Raw genomic sequence first — 17,292 nt, 5'->3', positions numbered from 1 at the left:
TTACTATTGGAAAGCAGCTTTGTTGAAAATCTGACCCAGCTCCTAAACCAAAGGTGAATGCTCACTGCCAAACCCCTGGATTTCAGGAGTAATCAATCACCTGTCATCAATTCTCAATGTCCCAAAGTATTTCCCAACTTTTAAAAGTGCGTCTGATCTGTTTGCATCAAACAGTAAACTAGAGAAAGAGACATTAAAAACGCACATTAGCTCCAGAAGGGCAAGCTTCAAATACAGAAGCCCAGTGCTGGGAGGGGCTTACATCACAGAAATACTTTTCCTGTAAAAAAAAAAAGTACAGTTTGAACTTTGAAGACAAATCGTCTTTGTGAACCCATGTACTTTGGGTGCACAGACTGCTGTGTGGCACCATTGTGTTTGATGAAGCGTTCAGTCATGCACTGCTGCCCTGCCCTCACTGGGATGGATCACGCTGCAATGTTTCACACAAGAAGATTGCAACTGTAGTAAGCGCTATATAAATGCAATCACATTACAGTACAGCGCAATGCATGGGGCTATGCACCGGAATAAACGTGTGCGAGAGCAGAGGGGTTGGAGAGGGGTGAGGGTACTGATGCATGCAATACACGCAGAGACAACTCTGGCAGGCATCTGAGCTTGCACCAAACTCTTTTTACATGCACGGACACTTGTTATACTTCTTCATGCGAACAAAAAGAGGTGCGTCCCCTAAACAAGGCTGCCCTATTCCTCTCGGCGTTACCGCTGTCCACTGCACACAAGTCTGGGTAAACTGACTGAGCTCTGCAGGTTGTCACTGTACGTCTCACAATTACAAAGAAGAAATAAACACAAACGGCGCGATGCGAAAGGCAGCTGTTTACTGGCATTTCGCTCCCTTTGAATGCCCTTAATGCGAAGCAATGCTGAGGAAGAAACACAACACGCTGCCCACAGCTCGGAAACTAGCCGCCGCGGCGCTGCCCATCAGAAGCGTGCAAGAAGTAGAAGGGGTTAACGGCTTACCAGGCGGCTGCCGCGCGCTCTCGTCCATCTGCCTGTCCCGCGGCCGCCTCTCAGTGTGGTGATAGAGCCCAGGCAGAGCTCCCGCTGAGACTGAGCATGCCTAGTGCAGGAACTGCGAGCGCGAGCTCCCCGCCTCCGCCAGCCTCCAGAGAGCTCGCGCTGCCTGGAAGTTTTAGGGAGGGAGCTTGTTTCGTGATTTCCGCGCAGGTGTCTTTCAAATATCGAAGAAATTAAGGCTGAAACGGGCTTTCTAGACACAGCCACGGCTGATCAGCAATCCGGCGGAATCTTTCCACATTATCGCTTCTCCGGAGTTTTTCGTCATGTGAATTAGCTTAACCGCCGGATTAAAAACATTCTTGGTATGGTGCTTCAACCGGGAAAAATGACCTTCAAATGTTAATCTTTTCGCAGACAAGGTCGCTGCAGCTGGGGGCGCACTCCGCGGGTTCCTTTGAGGAGGTGAAGCATTTGAGTACAGTTAATTTGCAGTCTTCTAAATTATAGTTCATTTTTCGAGCAGTGTCTGTTGTTTCCCGTTGCTCTAGGCTGTTCCTGCCTGGCTCGATTTCCGCAGCCCTCCCACTACGCACTCCAGCCCTCCAATAAAGAGTGTGCGGAAAGACACGTTTTCCAGGGAGAAAACATTCCTAGCAGGAAACTGTAGCAGGAAGGCGATCAAACGCAGGATTCTGACAAGTGTGCCTGGGATCTTGAAAACTATTCAAGAGCTGTTCACTAGTGACTAATCTACGTCCTTAATAGTATCACTACCCTGCAGGAGTAGTTCAGTTATCTTATCTGTCTTTCCTTCTTGGCGTGACATCATCCGCACCATTTGACTCTCTAAAAGGGATAAGGAGACATCAAAAACCTCATCAGGTTCTCCCTCGATCTGGGAACTAGCACAATCTTGTACTCCCGAGGAAACATTGTCATTTTGTAGGGAACAAAATTATGATAGGGCATAAATATAGGAAAAGCATGCGATTTAAGGAACTCATTGCAGGCCAATTCTGCAAGACTACTCCTGTCATAAACACTTTGCACACCCCTAGTTCCGATCCCATGTGGATTTACAAATGCATGCAAACAAATGCCTCAAAACAAAGATCCACAACACCATTACTGAGATTTAAAACAGGAGTTTTTATGTTCATTGGTTTACAAGAATTGGATGGTAATCTCAATGACGTTTCTCAATCATATTGAGACCAACATTTCAAAGTAGAGATAAGGTTCATAGTCATTTGAATTTCTGTGGAAGTGTGCCCACCATAAACAATCAACACTTCCCGACAGAATAACGGCAGAAAGAGGAAAAACCAACACCTGATAGGTGACCAGCTGTATGTGGCATTTAGCACACAACACAGGTTTACTTGAGATGAGGCGTTTATTTACCTACATAATCGATAATTTAGGGATCCCACTGTATGACCCCTATGTTTTTATCTCTGGCTTCAGAGCACACCTGTCTGGCAGAGCTTATTTCACTGTTATAAAAACATGTAATTACAGTTCCCCAGCAGAGTAAACATGTCACTCCTCATTCTATTGACAGTTTAGTATATTGTTTAGCCTACTAGAAGGCGCGCCCATTGTAGTTCATGAGATGCATTGTTTTCAGCATGTGCCAAGTACTCTTTGGTGTAGCTAGGTGCCATCTTGAAAAGAAGGCTTACATCTCAAAGAGCAACATGTTTGGCATTATGAGCAAATGTTTACTCACAGCATGGGCAAAAAGTTAAATATGTAAATGCTCAATATTATTGGTTGTGTTATTTTCAAAGAAGTTTTTTGGTTTGGAAAAAGCACACAAAAAATATAACAGACATATTATCTAGCATTCACACACTTTTCTTGATGAGCTGTGTCCTTACTTTTCTTAGGCTCCCACTTAATTCCTCAAACTGAATGGTCTGGCTTTGTTTCATTGTGAGCATGCCCCTAACAAAGTCTATATGTGGCATTATAGTGCTTCTTCTATGTCACTGGCAGTATGTGCCATTGTGGTCTTTCCTCAATGTTGCTGGTTGAACGTGCCACTGTTGTCCATCTATATCACTCATGCTATCCCCCTTTTTCTTCTTCTTTTACATTGCCGCCTCTGTGTGCCACTCTTGCCCTTCTTAAAAGCTGCTGTTTGTATGCGCCACTGTAGACCTTCTTCTATGTGGCTGATTGTTGTACTTCTTAAATATATTACTTTTATAGAAACAGTAAATCCAGTCTTGCTTATATAAGTACTGCCACATTTATTATAATTTTTGGTATTTACATGCCAGTTACTTTACAGTTGGATTGTGACAAATTGAAGCTGCTCTTTTTAATTTAGGTACACCAAATAACAGCCGAAGTTACCGCATTCTTGAGCTGCTCACTCTTGGGACTCCTAGAAACACATAGAAACAGCCTTTCTCACTGAAGCTTTTGCTGCTCACTGTTGTAGGTGTGGCTTGACAGCACATCTGCCTAAAAGAGAGCTTCTGTCACTAATCCCCCCAAAAATATACATGCATCTTTTACCAGAGTAGTCAGAGTAATTTCGGTAATTTTGCATTACTCTTGTGACATGAAATTACAGAAAATTGTGATTACACACATTTGTAATTTGGAGCAGAGCATAAACGCCTACTGCTGTTCCTGTTCTACTGCATTTTGCACTATTTTCTTAGTGGAAAACGCATCATCGGGTTAATTTTGGACACAAGGGCGCATTTTGCACGAAGAAAATAGTGCTAAATGCAGGGTATTCCACGTAATCTTGTGTCATTTTGCTGTAATTTCCCATAATTACACGGCAGCAAATTACGCAAGTTACGCTCACCCTTACTTAACAACGGTGAAGATTTTCTGCCCTTCTGCCAACATGTTTCACAGCATAAACTACCTGAAATAAGTTGCTACTTCATTGTATAAAATATCAGCAGTTTGACAGATTAGACCATTGGGTCTTAACCTTTTGTCTTCTGTGGACACCCACTTAACCATTACTGGAATCCGGGTACCCTCACTGAATCATTATTGGAATTCGGGACCCTCACTCAGTAATTACTGAAAGCCAGGGGCCCTGGCTTAAGCATTTTCGATAACTTGAACCGCAAAAAAATACATGAAAAATGAAGAAACAAGCATTCATCAAAAAATATACAATCGATGAACTATTTTACTTAATTCAAATATAAAAAAAATCTACGTTTTAATTTTGATTCAAATGTTGGACGTTTTCTAAATTTAACTAAGGCCACTCATCATCCACACTATATTCTGTTTGATGTATTTGCACTGCTCCCAATAATCACTCTAACTTAGGATACTAACTTACATTTTAGAAGCCAATTTCAAATTCCATCACATTTACAGAATTTTTTTAGAAATGTTAATTGTACATTTTGCTTCTTTATTTAGATACAATTTATTAATCTGTTAATATTTTTTCACTTTCCAAGCAGTTGCGGCCCCCTGAGTAGGCTTCCCGGACTCACTGGGGTCACCTGACCATAGGTTAAGAACCACTGAATTAGACGATAAACAGGGACATAATTTGTGAACACAAAAGACAAGAAAAGCGAAAAAGCAAAATAAAAAGTACATATAAAATGCTATAATGACAGTAGCAATATTAAGATTACTTCAGTTCCTCAAATAACAGTGAAAACATAAGTTCAACAATATATGACATGCAATACTCACAAATATTTCAGCTCAGTAAATTGAACAAAGAAAGTAATGCATGATAGCAGAAACCTCTGTCTACATCAACCATTAGTAAACACTGATTGGGTGGCTTAAAGTTCTAGGGGAGGGGGGATAAAATATTATAAATTTAACTGCATTGTTGCCAAAGACGCAGAAAGCCTCACAACTATTGTCAAATTAGATACACCGATAACTCCTTTCAGTGGGAGTAACAAGAGAAGAAGGCAATAAGCCGCATTATATTAATACTGATACATATCCAGAGCAATATCTATTAATAAAGTTAATGTTTACCTTGAAAAGTACCAGTTGAAGCTGATGGTTAAGGTTAAGTGAACATAAAAGGTGGTAATGAACTGCAGAATCAGGTAAGTCTGCAAAGAAAAGAATTATACACCATTTGAGAAAAAGGTTCTAAATTAATAACCTGGTTCTAGCCACCTTCTTTCAAGCAAGACTAAAACAAAGTCTCAAACTAAACTTAGCGAAAGTAATGGGTATAGTAGCCCACAGCAAGTAGTAGCAGTGTGAGAAACCCAATCAGCGCCAACGTTTTTCTACAGAATGGCCAACCATTATTACCTGCTTACACCATCAGTACATGACCATGGCATTTCACAGTTTCCATAGCCTCTGTAACTAGACTTTTAGAACAGAAACACTAGTGTGTAAACTCAAGTTCAAAGCACTCCTGGGGTAATGTAAACATAATACTTTTATATTTAATAGTGTACACACCATGCTATAAAAGAAAATTAGAAACATAAACATTGTTAGTATGATTACTCTCATTTTAATTATATAAAAAATCACTATCACTAATTCAAAATTGAAAATGTTTGAAAAAATATAAATCCAAAGGTTTGAAATATCAAAGGGAATTGAACCCAGGTTTCAAACATAGCAATTGTATGGCACTGTTATTGTGCCATACAAGTAGTAATTAAGTATTTTAGGAGAATTGTACAATGGCTACTTCAGTGGAGCTCATATATTTATTATAGTGCAGAGTAGCATGAATTTTTCTACACACTTTAATTCCAACAAAAAGTACAGCTTCACAACAACCAAAACTGCATACAAATCTTTAAAGTAGAAACCTTACAATGTTCTATCACAGAAGGTGATACCAACTGAGCTCTAAACACATCTGACTATTCAGAGAGAGCCATATGTACTAAAGTTAGGATTTGCAATTCCCGCATAGCAAATCCATAGCAGTCGCTATTAGGTATTCGCTAAATGAGATGTATGTAACCGCCAACTCTACTAATAGCGACTCCTACGGATTTGCAATCGCAATTAGGAAATCGCAAATTTGGAAAAGTCGTATTCTGGATGCAAAATGATGATGTCAGACCAGGCAGTCCGGAAATACAGGATGTGGCCACAACCCAGAAACCCAGCAAGGTGCTGGAAGGGAGGAGTACACCTGTATCACCACTGGCAAGGGAATACCTGTGAATGAACTGCATCAGGTCTAAAGAAGATGGGGACAAGGATTCTGGGAGCAGAAAGAGGAAGGTCAATGTTTCTGAAAATGAACTGGAGCTCCTGACAGAAGACTGCGTGGCACATATGGACCAGCTATTTGGGAAGGCCTCTTTCACTGTTCCATAGAGCCAACAAATCAAGATATAGCATGGCATCTTGGAGAAGGTGAACTACTCACTAGGTGACACACAGAGAACCATCCCAGAGGCACAGGTGGGGGACCCTCAAAACACCCACTCCCACTCCCATGGAGATAGTCATCGAGGGGACTCTGGAACCAGAAAGTGTGGTGGAAGTGTCAGACATTGACACCTCCAATCCTGGAGACACCAGCTAGGGTAAGTCGACTCTCCTTTACTTACTTAACATAACAAAATATTTGAAATCTCCAAATAAAACATCACAGCATAAATAACTCCATTGAGATGATTGCCCCACCTTGGCAATGCATCATGGGAGTTGTAGTACACCAAAGTTGCATGCTGTACTGTGTGCTTTTGGCTACACCACACATATGTGTACATCACAAACATTAGATTGCTGATATCCGCATATCAGTCCCAGGATGCAACCACCACATGTGAGATGAAAAACATCGTAAGCCAAAAAGTTTTTTCATTCTTAACCGTTTTAATCAATTTCCTTGTGAAATTTATTGTCCATTTAGATAAATTGGTGAAACATGATTCTTCCGATATTCAAATGCTTGTATAATGCCTCAGCCTTTAGTACAGCATGTCGGATAGGCACATTTCATTATGACCATTTAACCCAATGCATTTCGGCCCTACAGCCTTCGTCAGGGGTAACTATAGAGTAAAGAAAAAAATACATCGTATCATAAACAGTTTCTAAAAAAAACAAATGATCATAAACTGAAATTAAAAAACATTATCCAATACTTAATCCCCCATTTCCATGCACAATTGAGTCCACTGTTTGCTCAACACCCTTAACTTTAAAGGAAAACAACCCCTTTAAACACGCAATTGTCATCATTTGTTATTCAGCCCCTATGTGACTCAACGAGGAGTGGAACATAGTATCTAGATCATACCTTCAAAATTTCTACCATCGAATTTAAAGGCGTTCGTCAGTATCCGCCCTTGCAGGTTGAAAAAAGTTCTCAAATGGCTATAACTCGGCAGAAATTTAAACCCCCACTGTCACGCCCTCAAATATCACGTGTGTATTCATCAACATAAAGGAAATACTTAAAAGCAAAAACCTCCCGCTATTTTCATGTGACCATCTGCACTTAAAGACCAAAATCACCCATTGTTACCTCTAAATATTTTAACCAATGTATTGAAACTGAACATAACAAAATACAAAAGTTCACAATAACGATTATCTTCTTCAATGAATAGATATTGGTGAACATGGTAATCCAGATCATTCACGGGTGCTGGGTCGGTTAGGACATCGTGTGCTAAATAATTCAAACAGATACGTCCCGCACACCTATTTCTTCAAAGTTCATTAGTCTAGTTATTTCGGGGTGCTATCCTGGCAAGTGCTATGTCCTGAGCACTGTGAAAATACATTAGATTGCTGATATCCGCATATCAGTCCCAGGATGCAACCACCACATGTGAGATGAAAAACATCGTAAGCCAAAAAGTTTTTTCATTCTTAACCGTTTTAATCAATTTCCTTGTGAAATTTATTGTCCATTTAGATAAATTGGTGAAACATGATTCTTCCGATATTCAAATGCTTGTATAATGCCTCAGCCTTTAGTACAGCATGTCGGATAGGCACATTTCATTATGACCATTTAACCCAATGCATTTCGGCCCTACAGCCTTCGTCAGGGGTAACTATAGAGTAAAGAAAAAAATACATCGTATCATAAACAGTTTCTAAAAAAACCAAATGATCATAAACTGAAATTAAAAAACATTATCCAATACTTAATCCCCCGTTTCCATGCACAATTGAGTCCACTGTTTGCTCAACACCCTTAACTTTAAAGGAAAACAACCCCTTTAAACACGCAATTGTCATCATTTGTTATTCAGCCCCTGTGTGACTCAGCGAGGAGTGTAACATAGTATCTAGATCATACCTTCAAAATTTCTACCATCGAATTCAAAGGCGTTCGTCAGTATCCGCCCTTGCAGGTTGAAAAAAGTTCTCAAATGGCTATAACTCGGCAGAAATTTAAACCCCCACTGTCACGCCCTCAAATATCACGTGTGTATTCATCAACATAAAGGAAATACTTAAAAGCAAAAACCTCCCGCTATTTTCATGTGACCATCTGCACTTAAAGACCAAAATCACCCATTGTTACCTCTAAATATTTTAACCAATGTATTGAAACTGAACATAACAAAATACAAAAGTTCACAATAACGATTATCTTCTTCAATGAATAGATATTGGTGAACATGGTAATGATCTAGATACTATGTTACACAATATCGGAAGAATCATGTTTCACCAATTTATCTAAATGGACAATAAATTTCACAAGGAAATTGATTAAAACGGTTAAGAATGAAAAAACGTTTTGGCTTACGATGTTTTTCATCTCACATGTGGTGGTTGCATCCTGGGACTGATATGCGGATATCAGCAATCTAATGTATTTTCACAGTGCTCAGGACATAGCACTTGCCAGGATAGCACCCCGAAATAACTAGACTAATGAACTTTGAAGAAATAGGTGTGCGGGACGTATCTGTTTGAATTATACATCACAAACATGTCACAAACACATGATGCACAGTTACAACAATGTAGTCAACGGACAATAGCCATTTATTTTTACTAACTATATACATGCATTTCCACAGATCACAGGCAGGACGTGTCAGAAATAATTGAGGCTGAAGAAGCTACTGACACGTGGAAATGGAGGACAGCACATTAACAACTCCTATGCCCATCACTCCAAATCCTAGGAGAGCAACCATCGCACCACTACCAGACTTTGTGGACAGTGATGAGGGACAATCCCAAAGCAGGGACACAACAACATCTGTGGGCAGGACACACTGACAGCATAGAGGCCAACCAGCAACAGTCCACAATGAGAATGTGTCCAACAACATGGCAGAGTTGTCCTGTGTTTTGTGGCCTGAAGAAGTCCATCATCTCTGTGCAGTGCCTGCAAACCAAACAAATCAGGACTGTCAATAGGCATTTGATAAGAATGCCAAGCTCGATGCAGCTATTGAAAGAAAGGGTAAGACTGGTGGATTGCTGCCATCTAGAAGTAGCACCGTGTGTAGAGATAGAGGCACAGGCAGTACCTTGCATTCTTTGATGCCTTCACCCATTCCATAAACCGATTGTCAGTAGCAAGCAGAACTGTAAACATACAAACTGACATGGGCTAATTCCAGTGACCACAGCCCTTAACAATATACAGACCCACAACCTCTGTGTCCCCAACATTCTCCACCTTAGAGCAAAGAGGGCTCTAGCCTCAGTGGCACATCTATGCAGGAGGCATGCAGCACTGGCATACACGCCAAAACACTTCTGGGTCTGAAATATCCACACTTCCTCAGGCCAGTGTTGCTACAATCGCACCCAACCCCTGAGGCCGAAAGAAGTAAATCCACTAAACACTCAGAGTCACGAGTCTACTGTTTTTCTGTTTGTAATTACATACTTTGTTGCCTAGTCGACACAATGTTACATCCGCAATGGATACTGTTGATTTAAAAGAGATACATTATTATCACAACCTGAATAAAAGGTGATCATTCAGTTATGCACCATGCATTACCATCATGTGTGATGTTCATTTCTTACATGTTGTAATCACTCTTACCTCAAAATATTTGTTGGTGATCCCTGTGCATTGTTCACGACCCTCTGCTACACTTGTCCCATCCTGCTGCACCTGTAGTGTTGGTAAATCATCCTCTGAGTCAGATTAGTTCTTAGTGGTGATGTTATGCAGACCCTTCCTCATGGTGATATTGTGTAGTATCACACATGTGGCGATAATCTTACAGCACGTCTCAGGTCTGTACAGTAGTGCTCTGCCGTCTTGTGGAGGCAGTGGAACCTGGACTTCAAAATCTCAAAATTCCTCTTAGTAATGGAGCGCATTGTCCTGTGAGCCCTGTTGTAGTAAATCAAAAAGAGGAGCTAAAGAGGGAAGACGTTCCAGAACACCCTCCAATCAAATACTATTTCAACAAGCAAGAACTGGCACCACGTAGCATAATTTTCATGTAATCTGGACTGAGTGGAGGAAAAATTATTTTTATCAAAAACCTCCAATACCCAATAAATCATATGGTATAACCCCATCCAGTGTGCTACCAATACTTAAAATTTCAAAGCAACAGAAAAGATGGAAACAGGAAAATGAAAAGTCAGTCCACAGATTGATTTAACAACTTATCTCACTCTACACACACCCTAATTATTTAAAAGTAGGTGAAAAAATGTGTAAAGGAAGAGAAAGTATCTCACGTGCGCACCACCAGAGGGGCTACTGGTTGGTTCTCACCAGCTTGCCCACGTTTATTTCATCATCGATGACTTTCTCATGAGAAAAAGAGTGATGTGTCCAGTGCAAAGAGAGAAACAAACACAACAAAAAAGATGTGTACTGTGAAGACGAGAACAAAGAATGTACCAACAAAGATAAAGAAGGGGTTAGACTCACAATTGTACTTTTATTTATTTCGATTAGGAGTCTATCCCACTATTTAAAAACACAGCATGTTGTATACCTTATTGATGACGGACAACATGTTTCATTGCCAATTAATTTGTGGCAAATTCATTAGGGCTATAGAGGTCAAAAATCACTTCCCTGGACACACAACAATAAAAAGGACTAGTCGGAGCCTTGGGCCCACATACCAGCTCCCAACCAGTCACAGGGGCGTATAACCTGTTTGCTTTCGCCTCCCTGTTCAAAGAAGCACACCCGTTGCTAGTGCCTGCATTGTATACCTTTACACACAGGCGATAACTCAACCCAGCCGTGTGTAAAGGTATACGATGCAGGCACTAGCAACGGGTGTACTTCTTTGAACAGGGAGGCGAAAGCAAACAGGTTATACGCCCCTGTGACTGGTTGGGAGCTGGTATGTGGGCCCAAGGCTCCGACTAGTCCTTTTTATTGTTGTGTGTCCAGGGAGGTGATTTTTGACCTCTATAGCCCTGATGAATTTGCCACAAATTAATTGGCAATGAAACATGTTGGCCGTCATCAATAAGGTATACAACATGCTGTGTTTTTAAATAGTGGGATAGACTCCTAATCGAAATAAATAAAAGTACAATTGTGAGTCTAACCCCTTCTTTATCTTTGTTGGTACATTCTTTGTTCTCGTCTTCACAGTACACATCTTTTTTGTTGTGTTTCTTTCTCTCTTTGCACTGGACACATCACTCTTTTTCTCATGAGAAAGTCATCGATGATTAAATAAACGTGGGCATGCTGGTGAGAACCAACCTGTAGCCCCTCTGGTGGTGCGCATGTGAGATACTTTCTCTTCCTTTACACATTTTTTCACCTACCTTTTAAATAATTAGGGTGTGTGTAGAGTGAGATAAGTTGTTAAATTTATCTGTGGACTGACTTTTCATGTTCCTGTTTCCATCTTTTCTGTTGCTTTGAAATTTTAAGTATTGGAAGCACACTGGATGGGGTTATACCATATGATTTATTGGGCATTGGAGGTTTTTGATAAAAATATTTTTTCCTCCACTCAGTCCAGATTACATGAAAATTAAGCCCTGTTGTAGTGCCTTTTACATCTTGTCCTTGGAGTCAGGTATGGTTGAGTATCCAGGGATGCAAGGCATATGTACTGTCTCCTTCAGAGCATTAGAAGGAAAACCATTAGGGCACATTACAGAAACAGTTCTGGCCACTGTATTAATTGATTCAGCCATTTTCTTACCTAGTAAAAACACAGCCAAATTCACCCTGTGACTGTCGGTTTTGTATTCCACTGTGGCGGAACATGAAGGAGTCATGAGTGCCGCCTGGGAATCTGGCCACAAGGTCTGTTATGATACAGGAGGCATCACACACTGCCTGCACATTGAGTGAGGGTGAGCTTTTCCTGTTTCTGTCTATGAATTCATTTGCTGAGGGGGGCATATGGCATTATGTGTGCCACCAACACAGCAAATGACACTGAGGAACTGTGCTACCTGGTAGAATATTAAAATTTGGTATGTTGCAATAATTGGGGAGTATTTGATAAATATATGTATTGGTTAACTTTGCTCACGATGATCTCCATACACCTGTGAAAGAACCTGGAAAATTTGCACCATCACAAATACCTTTCGTACGAGATGGCATTTTGCATTTCCTTATTGCCCGAAATTGCGATTTGCACCGTTAGGAAATGAAAAATGCTTTCGTAGATGTGGCCCAAACTTTTCTGCATCACAGGAATCCCCCAATAATGTGGTTGGTCTAGCAGGGCTAACGTTGCATTGACTTTATAAAGATTAAGGAATGAAACTAGAAACTGATCAATCCTATCACAATAAATCAAAGACAAACAAATATTCTTGCATAATTACGAAGAAGCTGTTACAGCACACCCTTATTAGTTAAAATTAATCCAAAATAAGCGTATTGGATATTTGTTTATCATAACATAAAATGATCAATCCCTAAAGTCCTAAAACGAGCGTAATATATTCCAATCTTGTAGAGGTTTTCAGAGGTAATCCACGAACACCTTCCGTTGAAAATGTATTTATATTTTTGTTAAAGAGATTCCCAGCACTTACTGAAGCCAACAGGTGTTTCGTCTGTAAAAATCTGTATTCAGACTTTCTCAAGGCTGGAAAAATAGACATTTATATAATCAATAAATGACTATATCTTACATTTTAATACAGACACTAATACTATCAATGAGACCGAAAGTCTCTCGGATATAACTTAAATCGTGTTCTTCATAGCAAAAAAAGGAGGATAAGACCTTGTGATATGAAAACTTGTAGCACAAGAGTAATATTTACAGGCACCATAATTATTGTTCAGGAGTGGAAGTGCAACACCCAGTGAAAGCAAGAGAAAACAACAACTAAAGCATAGAAATGGAAGTTAAATAATGAAAAGAAAGAAAATGTAAAGAGGTTGGAACTATACCCATCAATGTAAAATAAGGTATTTGAAAGACAGTTGAACATATAAAAGTCACAAAAGACCAGTTACGGGATGTGTGTAGTTATCCGAAGAAAACGTGACCCAGAGTGATAAAAAATAAAAAAGACTAAATTATCAAGTTGAAAGAAACGATCGACACCCACCACAATGGCAATATTGTAGGCAGAAGGACCGAGGCACATTGATGATCAGTACGAGTGGTGATCTAATATGCACTCAAAACGATACTAAATTCATACCGCAATTCGATTAAATGGAAAACAAATGTATACAGGTATTGTAAGAATATTAAAATAAGAAGTATATAGAACATAACGTTATGGCTTGCCAATTATCGTGTGTCACTAAGACATTGGTGTACAGAACACCATCTCTTCAAACTAATGCAAACACTCCCAGTCTTATATGTAAAGACTAAGACAGGCTGTCCACCATAACCTAATATTTTAGGTCACAGGTCATAATACAACTATGGCAACGTTAGTAGGTAGTCTTACTTACTTAGTAAGTTAAATAACTAATCCTACTAGAAAAAACTGCGGCCCCAATTATGGCACATGTCTATATATAATCCCACAGTTCATTATTTCATGTCTACAGAGTACCAACATGAGAAAAGATGCCGGACTAAATAGCTCGCCTAAAAAATTTCATTCTGTCATATACACAAATTCACATGTGATAACATGCCAGACTACAAAACTCGCCTAAAATAACACCTAGAGCAAATATACCTTGGTATTTGTTATTGGCCGAAAATGATCCTATGACATGGGGTCAACTATATATGAACGTTGTGCAAGCCTTACTGTAACCTTAAAAAAGACTCAAATGTGTATCACTACTCACCACAAAGAGTAATGGCGAGTGTAAAGCTACAAAAAGTCGTCAAATATCCGAATCAAAACCCGTACACCGCTGGTCTTGGCCGTCTACAACGCAGTTCTGCAACATCAAAGTAAACACAATAGTGGCCTCTATAAGTAAAGTAAAAACCTTGTGTTGAATAAACAACACACTGCTAAATTACTCACCCAAAAATACGGCCGCTAATGTAATGAGAACTAATGTAAGTTAACAGCAGTGACGTCCTTGCTCAAATACGCATATGATAACCGTTGCTAGAGCACCGTCTCCTGAAGTAGTAAAGGAATATCGAGAGGCCAGACCATGATAAATCGGTCACCTGCATTTAAAACAGATTAACAAAGTTGCTCGCGCTCCAAAATATCAAGTAACCAATCACTCCATTGACAAACTGAGACTCACCTAACGAAACAATAAAGCAGACAACACACCGGTCGTGTGCGTGGCTGTCTGTGGATTGAAAGATTAGAATTGGCGTCGCCATATTGGATGTTAAAATATACGCGCGAGTGTCATGTGACCAAGGAGACACGTGATGCGCAAAGAGTTCCATACACTGCATCCTAGAGTGAAAAGAACGAGAGAAACTGCCGTCTTGGAAATGGCAAAATTACCGAAGAATAAGAGCAATGTAGCTATCTGCAAGTCAGAAAAAGTAGGATACCACGGCAAAATAAAAAACCGAGTAAGTTAATCCCGTTTAAATAGCAACATGTGTGGTATTGTATAACCACAAACGCGCGTCTCACCATATATGTGTGAAAATATTTCAAACAATGGATTGGTCAGAATGGCACTTGTAATAGCACAAATTGGAAAGTGTAAACCGCATGTGTTAGTCAGCAAGGGCATTGATAAGTACCCCATTATTAATCAGGCGGTGGTACCAGCCCAATGGGGTGCTAAAAGAACACGTGCGAGCAACGAGGCTAAACGTCACCTAGAGGACCATAATGTGTCCCATAATCATAACGTGTGTAAGTAAACAAACCTGGTTAAAAACTGTTATATCAGAATCAAAGTTACATCAATAATATTGACTGAGCAAACCTTAGTTAAGAGCTCCAGAATGGGAGAGGATAAATTCAAATAGTCTGTGACAAAAGTGTGAAACATTGGAAAATGCTGAGGTTAACAAAAGATAATTAACTACATCCCTATGTTAACGATAAATGAAAGAGAAGTGGGTATCATTAAACATATAATTCAACAATAAAAGAGTACATAGGTGGAGGTTATCAAAGCTGACATCAGAACCAACTAGATCCAATATAGTTTGATGAACATGTTGATAAACATAATCGACATTTAATACATTCTTCTAAAGAGAGAGACATACACTGTCTTCAACATAAATGACATCAAAGTAATGTCAAGGTATCAGCCCGCAGTGTATAGTTGATGCCAACAAAAGAACCATCCATTGATGTTCTATGTATATCTAAATATGCATTAAATTACAATTGGGTAAACATCATGTGGTAAGTCAATAATGCAAGGTCAAATCAACAAATGACAATGACATGAACACATAAAACACAAACCCCATTAGTGTTGTAACTTGATACGTAGAACATAATATTTAAAACAAATCATGATACCGACCCAGAAATAGTTAAGTCCCGTAAGAATACATGCATCTCTCTGTCAATGTTTAACCCCTGGTCGACTGATCTTAATTTGATAAGCCATTTGGCTTCAAGTTTCCTGAGCATAGCAATTTTATCACCTCTGCGAGTGTCATCTTCCACTATGGCAATGCCATGGAATTTGAGACGTAGGATTTCAGATGTTTTATGTATCATATTATAATGTGCTGTCAATAGGTAGTTGGCATTGTTTTTACGAATTACTATAATGTACTCCTGGATTCGCTCTTTAAGTGGTCTGATCGTACTCCACACATAGATTAAATTACATTGACAAACTATACAATATACAACGTACTTAGTATTACAATTGATGAAGTGCATTATGTTATGTGTCTGTCCTGTATTGTAACAAAATTATGGTAATTTTATTATCTGCAAATTGACACACACTGCACATAGTGCATTTGTAAAAACCTTTGGGTTTGACAGATAACCAAGTATGTCTATTTTCCTGTTTGTTAGAACCCATACAGGAGGGACTCAATATGTTCCTCAACATCCTGCCTCTCACATATGTGATCTGCGGTTTCTTCCCTATATAGGGGTCTAGATCACGATCCAGTTTCAACAAGTGCCAATGTCTATGTAATGTCTTGAAAATGTAATTGCTCTGTGAATGGAATTGCGTGATCAGTGCAATTTGTTTTCTCTCCAATGTCCTCTTCTTATTAGATTTAGATTTGAGCAGTCCTGTACGTTTGGTTCTGTTTATTCTAGTGTGTGCTGGGTCCAAAATCTTGTGATCATACCCTCTAGTCAAAAAACGTTTCTTCAATTTCACGACCTCTTGTTGGAAGGTGTGATCATTGCTGCAATTCCTACGAAGGCGAGTCATTTCCCCAAAGGGTATTGCTCTAATTTGAGATATAGGGTGTGCGCCACTCGCATGTAATATGGAATAACAAGCGGTTTCTTTGCGAAAAAGCTTGGATTGCAGTATCCCTTTGTCTACAAAGAGTGTAACATCAAGAAAGTCAATATGGTCCTTGTTAATGTTGTGTGTGAAACTCAAATTGTATTCATTAGTATTCAAATAAGTAATGAAGTCTTCCAAGTTCTTATTGTCCCCACCCCAAATCATCAAGATGTCATCGATAAAACAACCCTAATAGACTATATGGTTGGTCATCATCGATGGGCAAGATCTCCAAATGTGTTGTTGCTCATAAAAGCCCATATAGATCTTGGCAAATGAAGGAGAGAACTTAGCCTTCATAGTTACACCTGAATGTTGTCTGTACCAGGTTTCATTATGTTTGAAAAAATTATTTGCCAAGGCCAATCTTCTAAGCTCTAATACTATTTTAGTATGATCATATAATGTAGCATCACGTTTGGAGAGTAAATAGGTAAGGGCTTCCATACCTTTGTCTAGTGGAATACTGGTATATAGTGCATTAACATCTAATGTGACAAAGGTAAACTCCTCCATCTATACAAAGTTTTCCAATTTATTTAATAGATCTT

At 39.4% G+C, this 17,292-nt stretch overlaps 1 protein-coding gene across 1 annotated transcript in view; it reads right to left on the bottom strand.

Annotated features, from left to right (window-relative positions):
* The window catches only part of JCAD (junctional cadherin 5 associated), a 304,669-nt gene extending 302,985 nt beyond the window's left edge, over window positions 1-1,684 (bottom strand). The window contains exon 1 of the mRNA XM_085631791.1: window positions 991-1,684. The gene's annotated coding sequence lies outside the window, so the exon portion shown is untranslated. The remainder of the gene's footprint in view (window positions 1-990) is intronic.
* Window positions 1,685-17,292: the final 15,608 nt, after the last annotated feature.

The sequence above is a fragment of the Triturus cristatus genome, chromosome 10 (genome assembly GCF_964204655.1).
Source record: "Triturus cristatus chromosome 10, aTriCri1.1, whole genome shotgun sequence".
In the NCBI taxonomy this organism is placed as follows: Eukaryota; Metazoa; Chordata; class Amphibia; order Caudata; family Salamandridae; genus Triturus; species Triturus cristatus.
This window is presented reverse-complemented; position numbering and strand designations above follow the sequence as displayed.